Source organism: Cynocephalus volans, chromosome 7, assembly GCF_027409185.1.
Source record: "Cynocephalus volans isolate mCynVol1 chromosome 7, mCynVol1.pri, whole genome shotgun sequence".
Taxonomy (NCBI): Eukaryota; Metazoa; Chordata; class Mammalia; order Dermoptera; family Cynocephalidae; genus Cynocephalus; species Cynocephalus volans.
In genome coordinates, this window is record NC_084466.1 from 121,296,273 (window position 1) to 121,318,347 (window position 22,075).

Here is a 22,075-nt window from a genome sequence, read left to right on the forward strand (position 1 = left end):
ATACTATGATGTGAAATTAAACATTCTTAAATACTTAAATAAACTCAATACATCATATGTTATATAATAAAAATATTGGAATAGGAAAAGAAAGATTTGCTTGATATGTGTATATATACACACAAATAATTATTAACAAAATAGGGAGGAAATACTCATGGCAATTACAATCCTCATTTTTGTAATTGGTCACTTGGTAGTAGCTGGTGTTTATAACAACCTTCTTCTACTACTCATTCTGTATTTCCTTTGCCTTCAAGAAGCACCTTAGCTGATCATGGTTTTTTTACCTGGTGGGGTGACCTGAACCTTTATTCCTTAAGGGTCTGGACCATTTGTAGTCACACATGGATTGGGGTGTTGTAGCTTCCTATGAACCTTAATCACAGAGCATGGTAGTACTAAGAGATGCCTTAAAGGATCTTCTGTATTGCAGACACTCTTCCATATCTCCACTGTGGAGTAGTAGTTCAATTTTCCCTTGGTCCACCAGATCAATCACCCCAGCCAATACCGTAACTTCATTCTTTGCCTCATTCAGAGGCATGAGGATCTCATAGTGGCTAGGTGGCAGGCTTAACTTCCAGTTCAATGAATCATTATTGTTTGTCTTAATGGAGCATTGGTCCCTCTGGAACTAAGACCTATATGCCAGCAGATCATAAAATCATGGGAACAGGAAGCAAAAACTTTGCCAGAAAGTCACTAGGAGTAATAGTAACTGGTGCCACTCCTATTTTCACCTCTCAATTCCTGGACCTGTGAATTCTGGCTATGGAAGAAATTGTACCATATATTGGATGTGAATTCAGAGCATATACAGCCTCCTGGAGAAACTTGCCCCAGCCCTGAAAAGAATCGTCACCTAGCTTGAAATGTTTGTGTCTTCAAAAGGCCATTCAATTACTCTATTGAGCCAGCTGCTTCAGGATGTTGGGGAACATGGCAAAACCAGTGAGTTCCATGAACACGAGTACATTGCCACTCTTCTTTGGCTGTGAAGTGAGTTCCTTGGTCAGAAGCAATGTTGTGTGGAGTCCCATTACAGTGTATAAAGCATTCCATATATCCATGATTGGTAGTTTCAGCAGAAGCATTGCATGCAGAGAAGGCAAATCCATATCCATAGTGTCTATTCCTGAGAACAAAATGCTGCCCCTTCCATGATGGAAGTGGCCCAATGTTAACAACATGCCACGAGGCTAATTACTGAAGGGGATGGTGCCATATTGGCAGTGAGGTTTGGCCTCTGCTGCTGGCATATTGGGCACTCTGCCAAATGATTTAATCTGGTCCATAGCCAGTTCAGCCTTGGTAAGTGGAAGTCAATGTACCTGAGTGCATGATAACCTCCATCCCCGTCACATTGGACACTTTGTTCACGAGCCCATTAGGCAATGACAGCAGTGGCTAGGGAAGGAGGCTGACTGGTATCGACAGAATGAGTCATTCTATCCACTTTATTAAAGTCTTCCCCTGCTGAGGTCACTCTTTGGTGAATATTCCTATGCAAAAAAAAAAACCTCTTACATTCTTTGCCCATTCAGAGTGGTGTATTTACATATCTCTTCCACAGATATCTTTGTTGCCAATTTTCCAATCATGTTTCTTCCAAATCCCTGAGCATCTGACCAAAACATTGGCTACAGCCCATGAATCTGTATATGATCACCCATCTGGCCATTTCTCCTTCCAAGCAAAGTGCACAGCCAGTGCACTGCCCAAAGTTCTGCCCACTGAGAAGATTTCCTTTCACCACTGTCCTTCAGGGATGTCTCAGAAAGGGGCTATAGTACCATAGCTGTCCATTTTGGGTTGGGAACTACATATCATGCAGAACCATCTGTAAACCAGGCATTAGTCTTCTCCTCCTCTGTCAACTGATCATAGGGTACTCCCCATGAGGCTATAGGTACAGTCTGGGAAAGAGAAGGAAATATAGCAGGAGTACAAATCATGAGCATTTGGGCCACTTCATGTAACTTACTTGTACTTTAGGGACCTGCTCAGGCCTAATTACACATATACCACTTCCATTTGATGATGGAGTACTGCTGCACATGCCCAACTTTATGGCTTGGTGGGTCAGATAAGACCTCATTCATTGCAGACAGCTCAGGTCATATAGTAACTTGGTGGCCTATGGTCAAGCATTTGGTTTGAACCAAGGCTCATTAGCAGACCAAGAGCTGTCTCTCAAAGGGAGAGTAGTTATCTGTAGATGAAGTCAGGGCCTTGCTCCAAAATACTACAGTCCTGCACTGTGATTCACATATGGGGGCCTGCCAAAGGCTCCAGATAGCATCCCTGCATACCACTGATACCTCAAGTACCACTGGATATGTCGGATCATGTATACCAAGTAGCATAACAGCTTGCCCAGCAGCCTAAACCTGTTTCAGAACCTTCTCCTGCTGTGGACCCTGCTGAAAACTAGTAGCTTTTCAGGTCACTCAGTAGATGGGCCAGAGTAACAGGCCTAAATGAGGGGTGTGTTGCCTCCAAAATCTAAATAGGTCCAGTATGTGTTGTGCCTCTTTCTTGGTTGTAGAAGGGGTCAGATGCAACAACTTATCCTTCACCTTAGAGAAAATATCTCAACATGCCCCACACACCACTAGACCCCTGTAACTCTTACTGAAGTAGAAGACCTCTGAATTTAAGTCGAATTTATTTCCCACCACCATCTGAGATGCAAATATTGTACCAGTAAGTCTAGAGTAGTTACTACTTGCTCCCTAGGTCCAATCAGCATGTCATCAATGTAATGGACCAGTGTGATATATATTTTTTAAGGATATGCACATTTATTTCTTCAAATAATTAATACATAAACTAAATAACAGATAAATAACAAAATACTCTGTAGAAAGTAAGGCTTCAAACTTTTACAAAACCTGGAGATGTAAAACACTAAAATTTATGCATTTCATTTTAAAATCCCTACAATTATTTGAAATAGCTCTCTAAAGTCTTCCAAAAGCATAGAAATATCAAATTAATTTCAACAGAGGAAGACAAATAAACTTTTCAATGGCAAATTAATTTCTAATCATGTCAAAAAGTTCACTTAAAAATAATCAATAACAGAAATTAAATATCTAAGTTTAGCACCGTAAATTGCATAAAAGATCAATAAAACAATATAAACACAAGGTCACTTCAAAAATTTCATGGAGAAATAGAATTGAAAATAATGGAAATATTTCCATAATTTTAAAAAATTTTTTCTTTTTTTTTAAAGACTAAGATCATCGAAAATATGTTTTCTGATCACAATAATAGAAGGAAATGTAGAAAACTCACAAATGTGTGGGGATTAAACAACACTCTCCTAAATAAACATTGGATAAAAAGAAAAATCACAGGGAAATTAGCAGGTACTTTGAGATAAAGATCAAAGTGCAACATATCAAACTTTGTAGGATGCAGGGCTAATGCAGTGCTTAGAGGAAAATTTACATTGTAAACACCTAAATTAAAGATAAGAAAAATCTCAAATCAATAATGTAAACTTCTACCTTAAGGCAAAAAGTAGAGCAAACTAAACCAAAAGCAAATATAAGTAAGAAATAAGAAAGGTTACAACAGAAACATATGAAATAGGGAATTAAAAAACAATAGAGAAAAATCAACAAAACCGAAAGTTGATTCTTTAAAAAGATCAACAAAATTTGCAAACCTTTGTCTAGACTGACGAAGAATAAAGGTAGAAGACTGAAATTACTAAAATCAGAAATAAAGTAGGGGCATTATTACATTGTCACTATGGCTTCTTGTGGTGGTAAAATTTAGTTTCTTTCGCTTTCCTGTACATATTTTTTGTTCTACCAGTGGCCTTGTTCTTTCTTGTGTATTTATGGTAGTGATTATTGTTTTTTGGATTCCAGATGCAGGACTTCTTTGAGGATTTCTTGTAGGGCTGATCGTGTGGTGGTAAACTCCTACAGTTTTTGTTTGTTTGGAAAATATACTATTTTCCCCTCATTTCTACCCATCTTCTGCAATGAATGACAGCTCAGAGCCAGTGTCCAATAGTCCCCAAAAGTTCTGATTATTTTCTTTCCAACAGTAAACAGTTACCCTGGTAACAGTTTGTAGGTCACAATGGGAAATGATGGAAGAAAGATTAAAATAAATTTTGGTAGTATACCAGGGTTCTTCCTCAAAGGGATCTAGCCTCCACTTTATTCAAAAAGTTCTGACTATGTAAACTGGCTCAAGTTTGGGGATTGATTGAGGGGTTATAGGTCTCTGTTTTTATGATTCAAGTTAGACTTTTATTCACTTGACCTGACAACTTTCTTCTTATATGGATTAAGTAAGAATTCATTAGGCTTCCTATCTATTTCACTTCTAAGAACCCTATGATTAACTTGACAATGCCATAGGTCTACACAAGTCAGACTATTCTGACTGTTTCCTTGCCTCTGCTCTCCATTATGGAAACTATGCCCACCTTGCCTTTGCAATTGAGTGCTGCCACCTGGCCCCCGCCACCCCAGGATCCAATGTTTCCTATTGCATTTAAGTTTTCCATTTGAGTGACTGTGGTTCTTTGGTCTACAGAGAAGAGCAATCACAGAGCTTTTCAAGGATGCTGAGGCTCCCCTCACAAATCTATTTCTCAAAATATTGGTGAAAGGTATATCTTATGGACCCTTCCAGTATGGTTGAGTAGGTTTAAGGGACAAGTCCATTCTAGTACTGCAATCTTACTAAGCATTTGAATCTTTCCCTCTATGTTAAGCTACAGGAGATTGGGTGTCTCCAACTCACTCATGGTAGGCCAACTTTGATCCATGTTCTAGCCAACCAAACAAACTGTCAGAGCCCTTTCTAACTTTCCAAACTGCAACAATAAATGCAGAGTCTCTGCTTAGTGGGCCCATATCAATAAATTCAACCTGATCCAATTCTATGTTTCTTCCACCATTATACACACCCTTAATATATATTCCCACACATATGCCCCCTAGATTTCTGCTTGTATGAATTAGAAAACTCAAGTAGATTTTCTTAGAGTGTAATGCATCTTCTCATGAGTCACACTTTGTACCCTACTTTCAGGGGCCTACTGAAACTCTGGGCCAGTTACAGATACAGGCACTAGAAGGGACGGTGAGTGTGGGTCCTGAGGAGAGTCAGCCTTGTCTTGCTTGGCAACTGCCTCAGGGAAGGACATCACTACTTTCTCAGGCCATGCAGGGTTAATGCCCTTAGACAGGGCATTAATGATACTACTGTGGGTGGAGATGTTACTGCTGTTGGGGATGGGGAGGACACTTCCACTGGCAAAAAAAACTCTTCAGAATTTAGGACTCACTGTCCCAAACTTCATCAAAGTCTTTTCACACATTCCTATCGCAAGTTACAAGATCCCATTATTTCCCAGTCAATGCCCTCACGTTAGCAGTAGATACCCTCCGAGGCTGAGAGTTCAATTTTGGTTATAATTCATCCAGTCACATAAGTGCTTGTGTTTGATTTTCCTCAATTTCAGCCCAGTAGCTACAGGAGAGAAAATTCTCCTACAGGGCACACATAGAAGCTCTTCGGCTATTTATCAAAGCTGAAGGCAGCTATTTAGATCCCTGAGCTCATACTTGTTTTTCATCACTTTGTCCAATGGCATTAGGCACAACCAACCAATGCCATTGTATTCCTTGTGGGAAACTCAAATCTTCAAAAGTACCATATACAGAGTAACCAGGTTCTTTGCCTCTTATAAATGTTTATTAGGAGTGTCCGATGCATATATTTTGAGTACTGTTCACAATATAGACTATCTTTCTGTACTATTGAAAATACAGTGGTTCCCCCTTATTTGTGATTTCACTTTCCACAGTTTCAGTTATCCAAAGTCACCAGGGTCCAAAAATATTAAGTGGAAAATCCCAGAAATAAACAATTCATAAGTTTTAAATTGTGCATCATTCCAAATAGCATGATAAAATCTTGCACTGTCCTGCTTCATCCTGCCTGGGACATGAAACATCCCTTTGTCCCGTGTATCTATGTTGTATGTAATACCCAACCCTTAGTCAGTGTATTAGTCCATTTCTGTTGCTTATAAGAAAATACCCGGAACTGGGTAATTTATAAAGAAAATGAACTTTATTGCTTACAGTTTCAGAGGCTGGTATGTCCAAAGTCTAGGGAACACATCTGGGAAGGTCTTGTCCTGGTGGTGACTACAGCAACTCAGAGGAACACATTATGCAAATGGCAAAGCAGAGAGAGACAGACTGTCACGTGCTCTCCTTTAAAAGTCCTCAAAACCATGCCCCTGACCACCATTATTAATCCATTCACTACGACATGGTTCTATAATCTGATTACCTCCCCTAGACCCCACTTTTCAATCATCACAATAAGATTTCCCACTCTCTCAACACTTTGACAGTGGGAGCCAAGTTTCCAATACCTGGAACTTTGGGGAATACAATTTAAGCTTCAATGAGTTTGGGGAGGACATTCAATCCACAGTAGTTACTTAGTAGTTGTCTTGGTTGTGAGATGTCATGGTATTGCACTGCTTGTGTTCAAGTAATCTTATTTTACTTAATAATGGCCCCCAAATTCAAGAATAGGGAAGGTACTAAACAGTTGGCCAGTCTGCCACAACCATGTGCTCCCAATCTGCAAAGCCACTGGAATGCCAAGCCCACATGTGCCCCTGCCCACTTCAATAGCTGGCCCAGAAGCAATCCTACTTATCTGGACAGGCCACCACAGAGCCACCCAACCCCATCACACCTATGCACACCCACTCCTTGATTGACAGCCAATCTGGCAGTGATCACAGACAGATCACTGCAGAGCTGCCTGGCCCTGCTGCACATGTGTGAGCCCATATCCAGTTCAACAGCCAGTTCAGTGGCAGCCCAGCCTCTTCAAACAGCCCACTGCAGAGCCACCTGGCACTGCCACACCCACACTTGCCCATGCTTTGCCCAACAGCCAACACAGCAGTGGCTCCACATCCAGTGACAGGTATTCACAGAGCCGTTTGACCACATTGCACCCATATGTGCCCACCCCTGGCTTGACAGCTTTCCCATCCTTAAGGCTCTTCCCTTCACCTAGCACACTCACAGGAGAGGTTATAACACCCTGATCCTGGTAGCTTGAAGCCTGGGCTCACAGTCACTGTGACTCAAGTTCTGTAGCCTGAGAAGCCAGCCCTAGTCCTGTCTAGCAGCACAACCCCCCACTCAGAGGCAGCTGGACAGGTCACTTCACTACAGGACTGCCTGGTGACCCCACCCACTTACTGGAAAGAGGCTGCTTGCGCCACCTCACTGCAGCCCCACCTGCTAGCCTTGTCTACTTCCTGTGAAGTGCCTCAGCAGCAATTCCCTGGACAGTCCACCAGCTGAACTTCAGAAGGAAGCACAATCTCACATCAGGTCTCAAGAAGTGGCACAGAAGAAAGGCCACCAGCAGACCCACACTCAGCTAGCTGAACCAAAGCACATCCATGCCCCTGGCTCAGAGAAGCAGCTCAGCTGTCATAAGCCTGGAAGACCCTCCCCAAGTTTTTGAGCCATCACATGCACATGCATCTGAGTAAAGAACCATCTTGGCTGATGTGCCCTTGGCAGGCCTACCCATGGTCAGAGAAGCAGTGCAGTGGCCCTGCCACTGGCAAACCAGTCCAAGAGACCATGATATGCCATACACCAGAACCCCCAGCCCAAGAATCAATCCAGCCATCACATTCCCAGGTAGCTATCTCCTGAGACAATTGACACACAGGGTTCATGTGCACACTCCAAGCCTATGAACCAACTTAGCAATCCCCTCCCCCAGCAAAGCTCTGCCACCACTGCCACAAACCTCCAAAGTATAGGTCACTGAATCACATGCAGACATAGTGAACATGGATTATAGCGGAAGAAACTACAGAGAATCTACACTACTGCATCCATCCTGAACAAAGCCATTACACTCCACCAAACTGACACCTTAGGACATAGTTGCAGGTGAAAGTCTTTTCCCAAGAAAAGCCACTCTACAAAACTCAAAAAGATGACTGTTTACCAGATGCACAGATATCAATGCAGGGAAACAAGAAACATGAAAAAAACCAAGGTAACATGAAACCACCAAAAAGAAAAAATAATGCTCTGGTAACTGATCCCAAAGAATCAAAACTTGCCAGCTTGTCAGAAAAGGAACTCAAATTAGTCATCTTAAGGAAGCTCACTGAGATATAAGAGAACACAGGCAAACAGTTTGATAAAATGAGAAAAATAATTCACAATCTGAATGAGAAATTCAACAGAGAGATATCATTTTTAAAAAACCAAGCAGAAATCTTAGTATTGAAGAATTCATTGAATGAGATTTTTTAAAAATACATCTGACAATCTCAAAAACTTCAAGAAAAAAAAGATGACAAACTTTCTGATCTTGAAGATAGTTTTCATATAGTACAGGAAGACAAAAAGAAAAGAAAAAAGGATAAAAAAGAATGAACAAAGCTTACAAGACCTATGAGATACGACTAAGTAAACAAATGTAAGAATTATAGGCAATCCAGAAGAAGGAGACAAAAAGATATTGAAAACCAACTTAAAGAAATAATAGCTAAAAAACTTCTCTTGTCTTGGAAAGATGCAAATATCCAAATCCAGGAAGCTCAAAGGTCAGCAAATATACTCAACCCAAATAGGTCATCCCCCAAGACACATTGTAGTCAAGTTGTCCAAAGTTAAAGACAAAGGGGGAATTCTAAAAGCAGCAAGAGAAAAATGTCAAGTCACTTACAAAGGAATCCCCATTAGACTAACCGCAGACTTCTCAGAAGAAATCTTACAGGCCAGGAGAGAATGAGATGATATATTCAATGAACTGAAAGAAAAAAGCTGTCTGCCAAGAATATTATGCCCAGTGAAGCTATCCTTCAGAAATGAAGGGGAAATAAATTCTTTCTCAGACAAGCAAAAATTAAGGGAATTCATCACCACCAGACCAGCCTTACTGGAAATGCTCAGGAGACTTCTACATCCAGAAGAGAAAGAATAATTACAACCATCATAAAATTATCTGTAAATGTAGAACTTACTACTAAGTAGATACATACATTAGAAAGGAAAAGGAATAGAACATGATCAATACAGAAAACCATCAAACTGCAAGGGTAAACAGAAAGAGAAGAAAGAAACAAAGGATGCACAGAATTATCAAACAACCAACAAAATGACAGAAGTAAGACCTTAGATATCAATAATAACCTTGAATGTAAATAGATTAAAGGCGAAAATTAAAAGACATAAACTGGCTGAATAAATGGGGAAAAAAATGCCCCATCCATATGCTGTCTACAAGAAATACACCTTACTTAGCAAGACACATGTAGTGAAAGTGAAGAGTTGGAAAAAGACATGTCATGTTAATGGAAAACTAAAGCAAGCACCAGTAGCTACACTCATATCAGATAAAACAGACTTTAAGTCAAAATCTGCACTAAGAGGCAAAGAATGGCACTAAATAATGAGAAAGTGATCAATACAGCAAGAGGAAAAGACAATTATGAATATATATACACCCAACACCAGAGCACCTGGATATATAAAGCAAATATTAGTAGATATAAATGAAGACACATGTAACAACACAATTATAGTTGGGGAATTTAATACTCCACTCTCAGCATTGGACAGATTCATCGAGACAAAAAATCAACAAGGAAACAGTGGATTTAAATGGCACCATAGACCAGCTAGACCTAACAGACATTTACAGAACATTTCATCCAAAAGCTGAATATACACATTCTTATCATCAGCACATGGTACATTCTCTGAGACTGACTCTGTTAGGCCATAAAATAAGTCTCATCAAGTTCAAAGAACTGAAATTATGTCAAGTATATTTTTGACTATATTGGAATAAAACTAGATATCAATAACAAGAGGAACTTGCAAAACTACACAAATACATGGAAACTAAACAGCATGTTCTTGAATGACTAATGGGTCAAAGAAGAGATTAAGAAGAAAATTTAAAAATTTCTTCAAACTAATGAAGACAAAAACAGAACATACCAAAACCAATGGGATATAACCACAGCAGTATTATTAGGAAACTTTGTAGCAATAAACTCTTACACCAAAAAAAAAAAAAAAAGATTTCAAAAAAACAACCTAGCAACACACCTCAAAGAATTAGGAAAGCAAGAACAAACCAATCACAAAATAAGTAGAAGAGAATTAATAAAAATTGTAGAAGAAATAAATGAAATTAAAACTAAAAATACAATACAAAAATCAATCAAATGAGAAGTTGGTTCTTTGAAAAGATAAACAAAATTGACAAATCATTAGCCAGACTAACCAACAAAAAAGAGAAAGCACCCAAATAAATAAAATCAGAAATGCAAATGCAGTCAATGCAACAGATGGCACCAAAATACAAAGGATCATCAGAGACTATCATGAACAAATATACACCAATAAATATGAAAACCTAGAAGAGGTCAACATTAGCCTGATACCAAACCAGGCAAAGACACAACAAAAAAAGAACAGGCCAATATCCCTAATGAACACAGATACAAAAATCTTCAGTAAAATACTAGCAAACCAAATCCAACATCACATCAAAAATATTATACACTATGATCAAGTGGAATTTACCCCAAGGATGTGAGGATGGTTCAATATATGCAAAGCAATAAACATATCACCTCAAGAGAATGGAGGGGAAAAAATAAATGGAAAGGATGAACAGGGAAAAGCTGAAAAATGTCTACTCTCACCACTTCTATTCAATATAGTACTGGAAGTCTATAGACAGAGTTATTAGACATAGAAAGACATAAAGGGCATCCAAATTGGAAAGGGGGGATCAAGTTGTCCCTGTTTGCAGATGACATGATTTTATAGAAAGTGAAACCTGGGCCGAGCCCGTGGTGCACTCGGGAGAGTGCAGCGCTGGGAGCGCGGCGATGCTCCCGCCGCGGGTTCGGATCCTATATAGGAATGGCCGGTGCACTCACTGGCTGAGTGCCGGTCATGAAAAAGACAAAAAAAAAAAAAAAAGAAAGTGAAACCTAAAGATTCTACCAAAAATCTTCTAGATATGTTAAATAAATTCAGTAAAGTTGCAGGATACAAAGTCGATGCACACAAATCTACACACCAACCACCAACTAGCAAAAAAACAATCAAGCATTTCTATATACCAACAATGAACTGAGAGAAAAAGGAATCAAGAAAACTATCCCATTTACAATAGCAACAACAACAAAACAATACCTGGAAAAAATTTAACCAAGGAGGTGAAAGATATCTGCACTAAAAACTATAAAACACTAACAAAAGATATTATAGATCACACAAAAAAATGGAAACACATCCCATACTCATGTATTGGAAGAATCAAAATCATCAAAATGACTGTGCTATCCTAAGTGGTCTACAGATTCAATGCAATCCCCATCTAACTACCAATGACATACTACACAAAAACAGAAAAAAAAATTCAAAAATTTATATGGAACAACAAGAGACCCCAAATACACAAAGCAATCCTGGGCAAAAAGAACAAAGTGGGAGTATCACACTCCCTGACTTCAAAATATACTACAAAGTGACAGTAATCAAAACAGCAGGGCATTGGCACTAAAACAGACACATAGACAAATGCAACAGACTAGAGATTTCAGAAATAAACCCCCACACCTACATGATTTTTGACAAAGGAGCCAAGAATGTACATTGGGGAAAGAACAGTCTCTACAATAAACAGTACTGGGAAAATTGGAGTTACATAAACAAAAGAATGAAAGTAGACCCCCATCCCTCACCATATACCAAAATCAACTCAAAATGGATTAAAGCCTTAAATGTAAGACCCCAAAACTATGAAACTTCTAGATGAAAACATGTGGGAAATACTTAAGGACATAGGTCTTGGCAAAAACTTTGTGAACAATACTTCAGAAGCACAGGGAACAAAAGCAAAAATAAATAAATTGGATTATATCAAAGTACAAAGCTGCTGCACAGCAAAGGAAACAATCAACAGAGCAAAAAGACAACCTGCAGAATGAGAGAAAATATTTGCAAACTATGCCACTGACAAGGGATTACTATCCAGAACATACAAAGAACTCAACTCAATCTAAAAAAATAGTAATAGTATTAGTCCAATTAGAAATGGGCAAAGGAGCAAAATAGACATTTTTCAAAAGAACACATACAGTGATCAACAGGTATATGAAAAAATGCTCAACATCATTAATCACCAGAGAAATGCAAATCACAACCACAAAGAGATAACATCTCAACCCAATTAGAACAACTATTATGAAAAAGACAGAAAATAACAAATGCTGGCAAGGATGTGGATAAAGGGGAACTTATACATTGTTGGTGGGAATGTAAATTAATACAGCCATTATTGAAAACAGTATGGAGATTTCTCAAACAACTACAGATAGAGCTACCTTATGATCCAACAATCCCACTACTGGGTATATATCCAAATGAATGGAAGTCAACAAGTCAAAGGGATACCAGCTATCCCATATTTATCATGGCTCTATTCACAATAGTCCAGAGTTGGAACCAAAATAAATGTCCTTCAATGGATTACTGGATAAAGAAAATGTAGTATAAATACACAGTGGAAAACTACTTAGCCATAAAAAGGAATGAAATTATGAAACTAGCAGCTTGGGAAAAAATATGTTAATTAAAATAACTCAGGCAAAGAGAGGAAAATACTACACTTTCTCAGTCATATGTGTAAGCAAAAAAGTAATCAAAACAGCATGGTACAGGCACAAAAACAGACACATAAGCAAGTGGAACAGAATAGAGATTTCAGAAATAAATCCATGCACCTAAAGCCAATTAATTTTTGGCAAAGGAGCCAAGAATGTACATTGGGGAAAGAACAGTCTTTTCAATAAATGGTGGAGGAAAACTGGAGATCTATATGTAGAGTGTAGAATAGTGGTTACTAGAGACTGGTTGGAGGAAAAGGGGGAATGGGGAGAGGGTGGTCAGTGTATACAAAATTGCAAAGAGATAGGAGGAATGGGATCTAGGGTTCTACATTAATATGGAGAGATTGCAGTTAACAAAAAAGTACAGTGTATCTTTGGATAGCTAGTCAAACTGATGCTGACTGTTCCTAACACAAAGAAGTGACAAATATTTGAGATGATGGATATACAAAGCACCCTGATATGACCATTGCACATAGTATCAGTGTAAGCAAATAGCATATTGTACTCCATAAGTATATACAGTTATCATGGGTTAATAAAGAAAAAATAAGAAGGGAAAAGAGAAAAATAGTAGAATAATAGTTACCAGAGGCAGGGTAATGGAGTAGGGAGATGCAGCTGGGGAAATGTTGGTAGACTGATACAAAGATACAAAGTTACAATTAGCTAAGAAGAATAAGTTCTGGTGCTCTAGGGTGACAATAGTTAATAACGTTGTATTGTATATTTAAAGGCAGCCAGAAAAGAGGATATTGAATGCTATAACCACAAAGAAATGATAAATGTTTAAGCAACAGATAAGCTAACCATTCTCATTGTACAATATATGCATATATTGAACTACCAAACTGTACCACATAAACATGTGCAATGAAAAAAGTAACTAAAATAGATAAAAACAATTGGAAATATATAAGTATCCAACACTGAAGCACCCAGCTATATAAAGCATATATTATTAGATCTAAGGGGAAAGACGCACTGCAATACAATAATAGTAGGGCACTTCAACAACCCACTTTCAACAATGGACAGATCGTCTAGACAGAAAATTAACAACAACAAAAAATTGTATTTAAACTGCACCATAGACCAAATGAGCTTAACATTTACAGAACACTCCATCCAACAGCTTCAAAATGAACATTCTTCTCAACTGTAAATGAAACATTCTTCAGGATTTATCATATGTTAGGCAGAAAAACAAGTCTTAACAAATTTACGATGACAAAGATCATACCAAGTATTTTTTCTGACCAAGTATTTTATCTAGTATGTTATAAACTGGAAATCAACAGCATGAAAAGTTTCAGAAATTTTACCAGTGCATGAAAATTAAACAACATGCTTTTAAATAACCAGTGCATCAGTGAAAATATTAAAAGAAAAAGGTTTTAGTTCCTTTAGTTAAATGAGAATAGAAACGTGATATATCAAAGGTATGGGATACAACAAAAGCAGTTCTAAGAGGAAAGTTTTCAGCATAAATGAGCTTGGAGAAAATTATGTTGAGTGAAATAAGCCAGGCAAAGAGAAAAATACCATATGTTCTCACTCATATGTGAAAGCTAAAAAAGAAGAAACATTTCTAATATACAACCTAATGATGTACTTCAAAAAACTATAAAATCGAGATCAAATTAAACTTAAAATTGGTAGAAGGCAGGATATATTAAAGCTAAGAGCAGAAATAATTAGAACAAAAACTACAAAAACAATTCAAGATCAACAAAGCAGAGTTGGTTTTTTGAAAAAAAATGAACAAAATTGACAATCTTTTGCTAGACTAACCAAGAAAAAAGAGAGACAATTCAAATAAATAAAAGCAGAAATTTAAAAGGAGATATTACACTGATACCATAGAAATTTAAAGGATCATATGAGACTAATATGAACAACTATATATCAACAAATTTGACAACACAGAAGTGAATAAATTCCTGGACATTTACAAACTACCAAGATTAAATTATGAGGAAATAGAAACTCTGAATAGACCAAAAACAAGTGAAAAAATTAAATCAGTAGTAAAAAGTCTGCCATCCAATAAGAGCCCAAGGCCTCATGGCTTTGTTCCTTAATTCACCCAAAGATATAAAAAAGAAGTAATACAAATTCTACTCAAACTGTTCCAGAAAATTGAAGAGGAGTCAATATTACTAAACTCATTTTACAAGGCAAGTATTTCCCTAATTCCAAAACTGGACAAGGACATAATAGTAAAAGAAAACTACAGGACAATATCCCTGATGAACATAGATGCAAAAATTCTGAATAAGATACTAGGAAACTGAATTTAATAGTACATTAAAAAGATCATTTACTATGATTAAGTGAGATTTATCCTGGAAATACAAGGATAGTTAATTAGGTCCAAATCAATAAATTTGATTCACCACATTAACAGAAAGAAACACAAAAATCTTTTTCTTATCATTTCAATCGATGCATACAAACCAGTTGACAAAATTCAACATTTCTTCATGATTAAAAAACCCTCAACAAATTGGGTAAGGGGCACAGTGGATAATTACAATCTGTAATAATGAATATGCTAATAATAATGATTTGATCATCACATATTTTACACAAGTAATGACAGTCAACATTGTACCCCAAAAAGTATATAATCAATTATACTTCAATTAAAAATTCAATTTAATTAACTTAATTAATTTTAAAAAGAAAGAAAAACAGTATAGAATAAATGGTCCAAAAACATCACTATAAAACTTATGTAAAAGACAATTATGCATCATTCCTAGTTCAACATTTAGTTTAATCCACTGAAATGAAGCAATTAAACATGCATCTCTCATCGACATTCCTTAAAACCTGATTTAATGCATGAATATGAAAACTAATTGAAAACCAAAATTAAACAAATGGTTGAGAAGCATCAGATTAAAAGTTTTGTTAAGACAATCATACATCATTCCTACTTCAGAATTTAGTCTAATTCACTTAAATGAAGTAGGTAAAAGTGCATCTATTATCTACCTCGGTGATATGTACTTGCAATTGCATATATAAAAGCCCATTGAAAACCATTATAAAATAAATGGTCCAAAAACATTGGTATAAAACTTATGTAAAGGACAATGATAATCCTTCCCAGTTCAAAATTTAGTTTAATTCACTGAAATCAAGCAGTTACAAGTGCGTTTTTTATCTACCTTGCTGAAATTCTGATGTTAAATGTGTATTAGAAGACTCATTGAAAAGCATAATCAGAAAAATGATACGGAAACATCAGTACCATACTTATGTAATAGACAATGATGCATCATTGCTAGTTCAGATTTCAGTTGAATTCACTGAAATTAAGTAATTGAAATGCAAAAATAAATCAACATACAAAAATTAGTAGCATTTTTAATAGGATTATAGTGAATTATCTGAAAAAAATAAAGAAAATTCCCTTCACAATAGCTGCCAAAAAAAGTACCTAAGAATTAATTTAATCAATGTGATGAAAGATCTCTACAAGAAAAAGTATAAAAGACTGATAAAATTAATTGAAGAGGATACACGTAAATGAAAAAATATCTTATGTTCATTGGTTGAAGAGTTAATGCCAAAATGACCATACTACCCCGATTTAATCCAGTTCCTATCAAAAAAACAAATGCTGTTTTTCACAGAAATAGAAAGAACACTCCTAAAATTTATATGGAACGATAAAAGACCCTGGATAGCCAAAGCAATCCTGAGCAAAAAGAACAAAGCTGGAGGAATCACACTTGCTAGCTTCAAAACTTAGTACAAATCTACAGTAATCAAAACATTGTAGTATTGGCATAAAGACAATGGAACAGAATGCAGATCAATGGAACAGAATAGATAGTCCAGAAGTAAACCTCACATATACGGCCGAATGATTTTCAACAAACGTATCAAGACCATTCAATGAGGAAAAGACAATCTTTTCAACAAAAGGTTTTGGGAAATTGGATATGCAGAAGAATGGTACTAGCTAGACCTCGACTTCTCACCATATACTAAAATCAACTCAAAATCGGTTAAATTGTTCAACAGAAAATGAAAACTACAAAACTACTAGAAGAAGACTTGGGAGAAATGCTGTACAACATGGAACTGGACAATGATTTTTTAAATAAGACCTGAAAAGGACAGATAAAAATAGACAAATGGGATTATATCAAACTAAAAAGCTTCTGCACGGCAAAGAAAATTATTAACAGAGGGAACAGACATCTATGTAATGGGAGAAAATACTTACAAATGATACATTTGGCAAGGGGTTAATATCCAGAATATATAGGGAACTTAAACAGCTTAACAGCAAAAAAATAAATAAATAAAATAATAATAATAATAATCTAATTGGAAAATGGGCAAGAGAGCTGAATAGACATTTCTCAAAAGAAGACATACAGAGGGCCAATAGGTATATAAAAAAATGCTCAACATCATTAATCATCAGGGAAATGCAAATCAAAATAACAATGAAATACCACCTCACTCCAGTTAGAATGGCTGTTATCAAAAAGACAGACAATAACAAATGCTGGCAAGTATGTGGAGAAAAGGTAACACTTGCACATCATTGATGGGCATTTAAAGTATTATAGCCATTATGGAAAACAATATAAAAGTTCCTCAAAAAATTAAAAGTGGAACTACAATATGATCCAGCAAACTCACTACTAGGTATATATTCATAGGAAATAAAATCAATTGTCCAGTTGTTGAAGGAGCTGTGGGCTGCAGCCCTGTCTGCCTGGGAGCAGGCAAGAGAGCATTCCAAAGGTTCTAGGCAGGAAGTGATGGGTCACAGACTCCATCACCTGGAAATAGGCAAGAGAGCACACCCAGGGTTCTAGGCAAGGAGCCTCAGCCACAGCCCCCTCTGCCCAGAAGCAAGAAAGAGAGCATGTCCAGGATCCAAATCATGGAGCTGAGGGCCAAGCCTCCTATGCCCGGAAGAAGGCAAGAGAGCATGCTTTGGGTTCTAGGTAAGGAGCTGAGGGCTACAGTCCCTCTGCCCAGAAGCAGGCAAGAGAGCATGTCGAAAACACCACTTCCATGTGTGTGGCCACACTGCCATAGCCATGGCTGCCAAAAAAGCAGCTCAAGGCCACAGCAGCAGCCATAGCCACCATTTAGGTGGCCTGCTAGACGTTCAACTGCGTGGATACAAGGAGAGTCCCTAGCAGAGAGTGGAAAAAGAAGAGGACCTCTCTCTCTTCCCAAAGCCCACCACTAATAGAAGAAGCAACTGCTCTACCAGAAGACCAGACATCAATGTAGAGATACTAGAAATATGAAATCCCAAGAAAATATGACTCCATGAAAAGAATATAGTAATTATCCAATACCAGACCCCTGAGAACAAGAAATCCTTGAAATGACTGAGAAGGAATTACAAGCAACAATCTTAAAGGAAACTCTCTGAGATATGAGAAGACTCAGTTAGACAACATAATGAAACAAGAATGAAAAAAATCCAAGATATGAAGGAGGAAATTTGCAGAGAGATTAATACCTAAAAAAAAGAATGTAGCAGAACTCATGGAACTGAAAGATTCACTCAATGAAATATAAAACATTATTGATAGCTTAAGCAGGCTAGAACAAGGAGATGAAAGAATTTCTAATCTTAAAAGTAGACTTTTTGAAATAATCAAGGTGGACACACAAAAGAAAAAATTAATTTTAAAAAATGTAAAAAATCTAATAGAGCTTGCAGACAGCCCTAAGCACACAATTTTCAATCATGAGTGTTCCAGAAGGGGAGGAGAAAGGAAAAGGCGTGGAAAACCTATTCAAAAAAAATAAAAACAGAAAACTTCCCAGGTGCAGGGAAAGACACAAACCTTCAGATCTAGGAGGCACAAAGATCCCCAAACAGATTCAATCCAAAAAGATCCTCTCCGAGACACATTGTAGTCACACTGGCAAATCCCTAAGACAAAGAATCTTCAAAGAAGCAAGAGAAAAGTGTCAAGCCAATTTCAAGGGAGTTCCTATGAAACTAAAAACAGACTTCTCAACAGAAACTCTACAGGCCAGAAGAAAATGAAATGATATTCCAGATAGTAAAAGGAAAAATAACTGCTACCCTAGAATACTATACCCAACAAGGCTATCCTTCAGAAATGAGGGAGAAATAGTATATTTCCCAGACAAGAAAAAACTGCAGGAGTTCACCATCACATGACCAGCCCTACAAGAAATCCTCATGGAAGTCCTGCATCTGCGATCTGAAAAACAATAATCACTACCACAAATACACAAGGAAGAACAAAACCTACTGGTAGAACAAAAATGCAAATGAGAAAGAAAGAAACTAAACCTTACCACCACATAAAGCCATAGTGACGGTGTAATAATGCCCTTACTTTATTTCTGATTTTAATAATTTCGATCGTCTCTCTTTTTTCTTGGTCAGTCTAGACAAAGGTTTGCAAATTTTGTTGATCTTTTAAAATAATCAATTTTTGGTTTTGTTGATTTTCTCTATTGTTTTTTAATTCCCTATTTCATATATTTCTGTTGTAATCCTTGTTATTTCCTACTTATATTTGCTTTTGATTTAGTTTGCTCTGCTGATTCTATTTTCTTATGGTGGAAGTTTATGTTACTAATTTGAGATTTTTCTTATTTTTAATATAAATGTTTACAAGTATAAATTTTCCTCTAAGCACTGCATGAGCCCTGCATCCTATAAATTTTGATATGTTGTGCTTTGACCTTTTCTCAAAGTACTCTCTAACTTCCCTGTGATTTTTCTTTTTACCTATTGTTTATATAGGAGAGTGTTGTATAAAATTTTCACACATTTGTGAGTTTTCTGCATTTCCTTCTGTTATTGTGGTCAGAGAATATATTTTCTACAACCTAAGTCTTTAAAAGAAAAAGAAGGAAAAATTTAAACAAAACAAAACAAAGATATAAAAAGGTTATTGGAAGATTTCCATTATCATTCAATTCTATTTTTCCATGAAACTTTCGAAGTGGCCTAGTGTTTATGTTCTGTTTTATTGACTTTTTATGTGATTTATCTTGCTAAACTTAGATATTTAATTTCTGTTCTTGACATTTTTTTATTGAGTGGACTTGTTGATATGCTTTGAAATTAATTTGCCTTTGAAAAGTTTATTCATCTTCCTCTGTTGAAATTAATTTGATATTTTCATGCTTTTGGAAGACTTTAGAGAACTATTTTAAACAATTGTAGAGATTATAAAATGAAATATATTAATTTTAATGTTTTACATCTCCTGTTTTTGTGAAAAATTGAAGCCCCACTTTCTGCAGAGTATTTTGTTATTCATGTTATTCATTTTATGTATTTATTATTTGAACAAACAAACGTGCATATACTTAAAATAAAAACCAGTTGTTGAAGAGATAGATATCTGCATTTCCATTTTTATTGCAGCACTGTTTACAAAGCCAGGACATGTAATTAACTTATGTGCCCAACAACAGATGAATAGATAAAGGAAATATGGCATATATATACAATGGAATACTATTCAGCCATAAAAAATAGTGAAACCCTGTTATTTGCAGTAATATGGCTGTACCTGGAAGACATTATTTAAGTGAAATAAACCAGGCACAGAAGGATAAATACTGTATGATCTCGCTCGTGTAGAATTTTTTTAAAAAGTGCTTATCAGAGACTGGGGAGAGGAGGGAAGAAAAGAAAATAGGGAAAGGTTAGTCAACAGGCACAAAATTACAATTAGATAAAAGGAATAAGTTATAGTGTTCTATTGCACAATAGCATGACTATGGTTAACAGTAAAATATTGTATATTACAAAATAGCTAGGGGACAGGCTTTGAATGGTCTTACCACAAAGAAATATAAATGCATGAGGTGATGAATACATTAACTACCCTGATTAGATTATTATACTATATATATATGTATATATATATCAAAACATCACATTGTACCCCATAAATATATATATATATAATTATAATGTTTTGATTTTAAATTTTTATTTAATTTTAAAAGGGTAACTAGGCAGGACCAGATGGATTCACAGCAGAATTTTACCAAACATTCAAAGAGGAATTGACACCGATTCTTTACAAACTATTCCAAAAGATTGAAACGGACGCAAATCTCCCAAACTCATTCTATGAAGCAAACATCATCCTGATACCAAAACCAGGTAAAGATAAAACCAAAAAAGAAAACTACAGGCCGATATCCTTGATGAAGATAGATGCAAAAATCCTCACTAAAATACTAGCAAACAGAATACAGCAACACATACATAAAATTATTCATCACGATCAAGTGGGATTCATCCCAGGGATGCAAGGTTGGTTCAACATACGCAAATCAATAAATGTGATACACCAGATTAATAAACTCAAACACAAGGACCATATGATCATCTCTATAGATGCTGAAAAAGCATTTGATAAAGTTCAGCACTCATTCATGACAAAGACCCTCTATAAGTTAGGTATAGAGGGAAAGTATCTCAACATAATTAAAGCCATATATGCCAAACCCACTGCCAATATCATCCTGAATGGGCAAAAGCTGAAAGCTTTTCCTTTAAGAACAGGAACTAGACAAGGATGCCCACTCTCACCACTCCTATTCAACATAGTGTTGGAAGTACTAGCCAGAGCAATCAGAGAAGAGAAGGAAATAAAGGGCATCCAGATTGGAAAAGATGAAGTCAAACTGTCCCTGTTTGCAGATGACATGATCCTATATATCGAACAGCCTAAAACCTCTACAAAAAAACTGCTGGAATTGATAAATGATTTCAGCACAGTAGCAGGATACAAAATCAACACACAAAAATCAGTAGCATTTCTTTTCTCCAATAGTGAGCATGCAGAATGAGAAATCAAGAAAGCCTGCCCATTTACAATAGCCACCAAAAAAATAAAATACTTAGGAATTGAGTTAACCAAGGAGGTGAAAAATCTCTATAATGAGAACTACAAACCACTGCTGAGAGAAATTAGAGAGGATACAAGAAGATGGAAAGATATCCCATGCTCTTGGATTGGAAGAATCAACATAGTGAAAATGTCCATACTACCCAAAGTGATATACAAATTCAATGCAATCCCCATCAAAATTCCAAAGACATTTTTCTCAGAAATGGAAAAAACTATCCAGATATTTATATGGAACAATAAAAGACCACGCATAGCCAAAGCAATGCTGAGCAAAAAAAATAAAGCTGGAGGCATAACACTACCTGACTTTAAGCTATACTACAAAGCGATAATAACCAAAACAATATGGTACTGGCATAAAAACAGACACACTGACCAATGGAATAGAATAGAGAATCCAGAAATCAACCCACAC

The 22,075-nt window shown here is 36.5% G+C and overlaps 1 pseudogene; it reads right to left on the reverse strand.

Annotated features, from left to right (window-relative positions):
- Nucleotides 1–644: 644 nt before the first annotated feature.
- LOC134381756 (uncharacterized) overlaps nt 645–22,075 on the reverse strand; it is a 67,095-nt pseudogene continuing 45,664 nt past the window's right edge.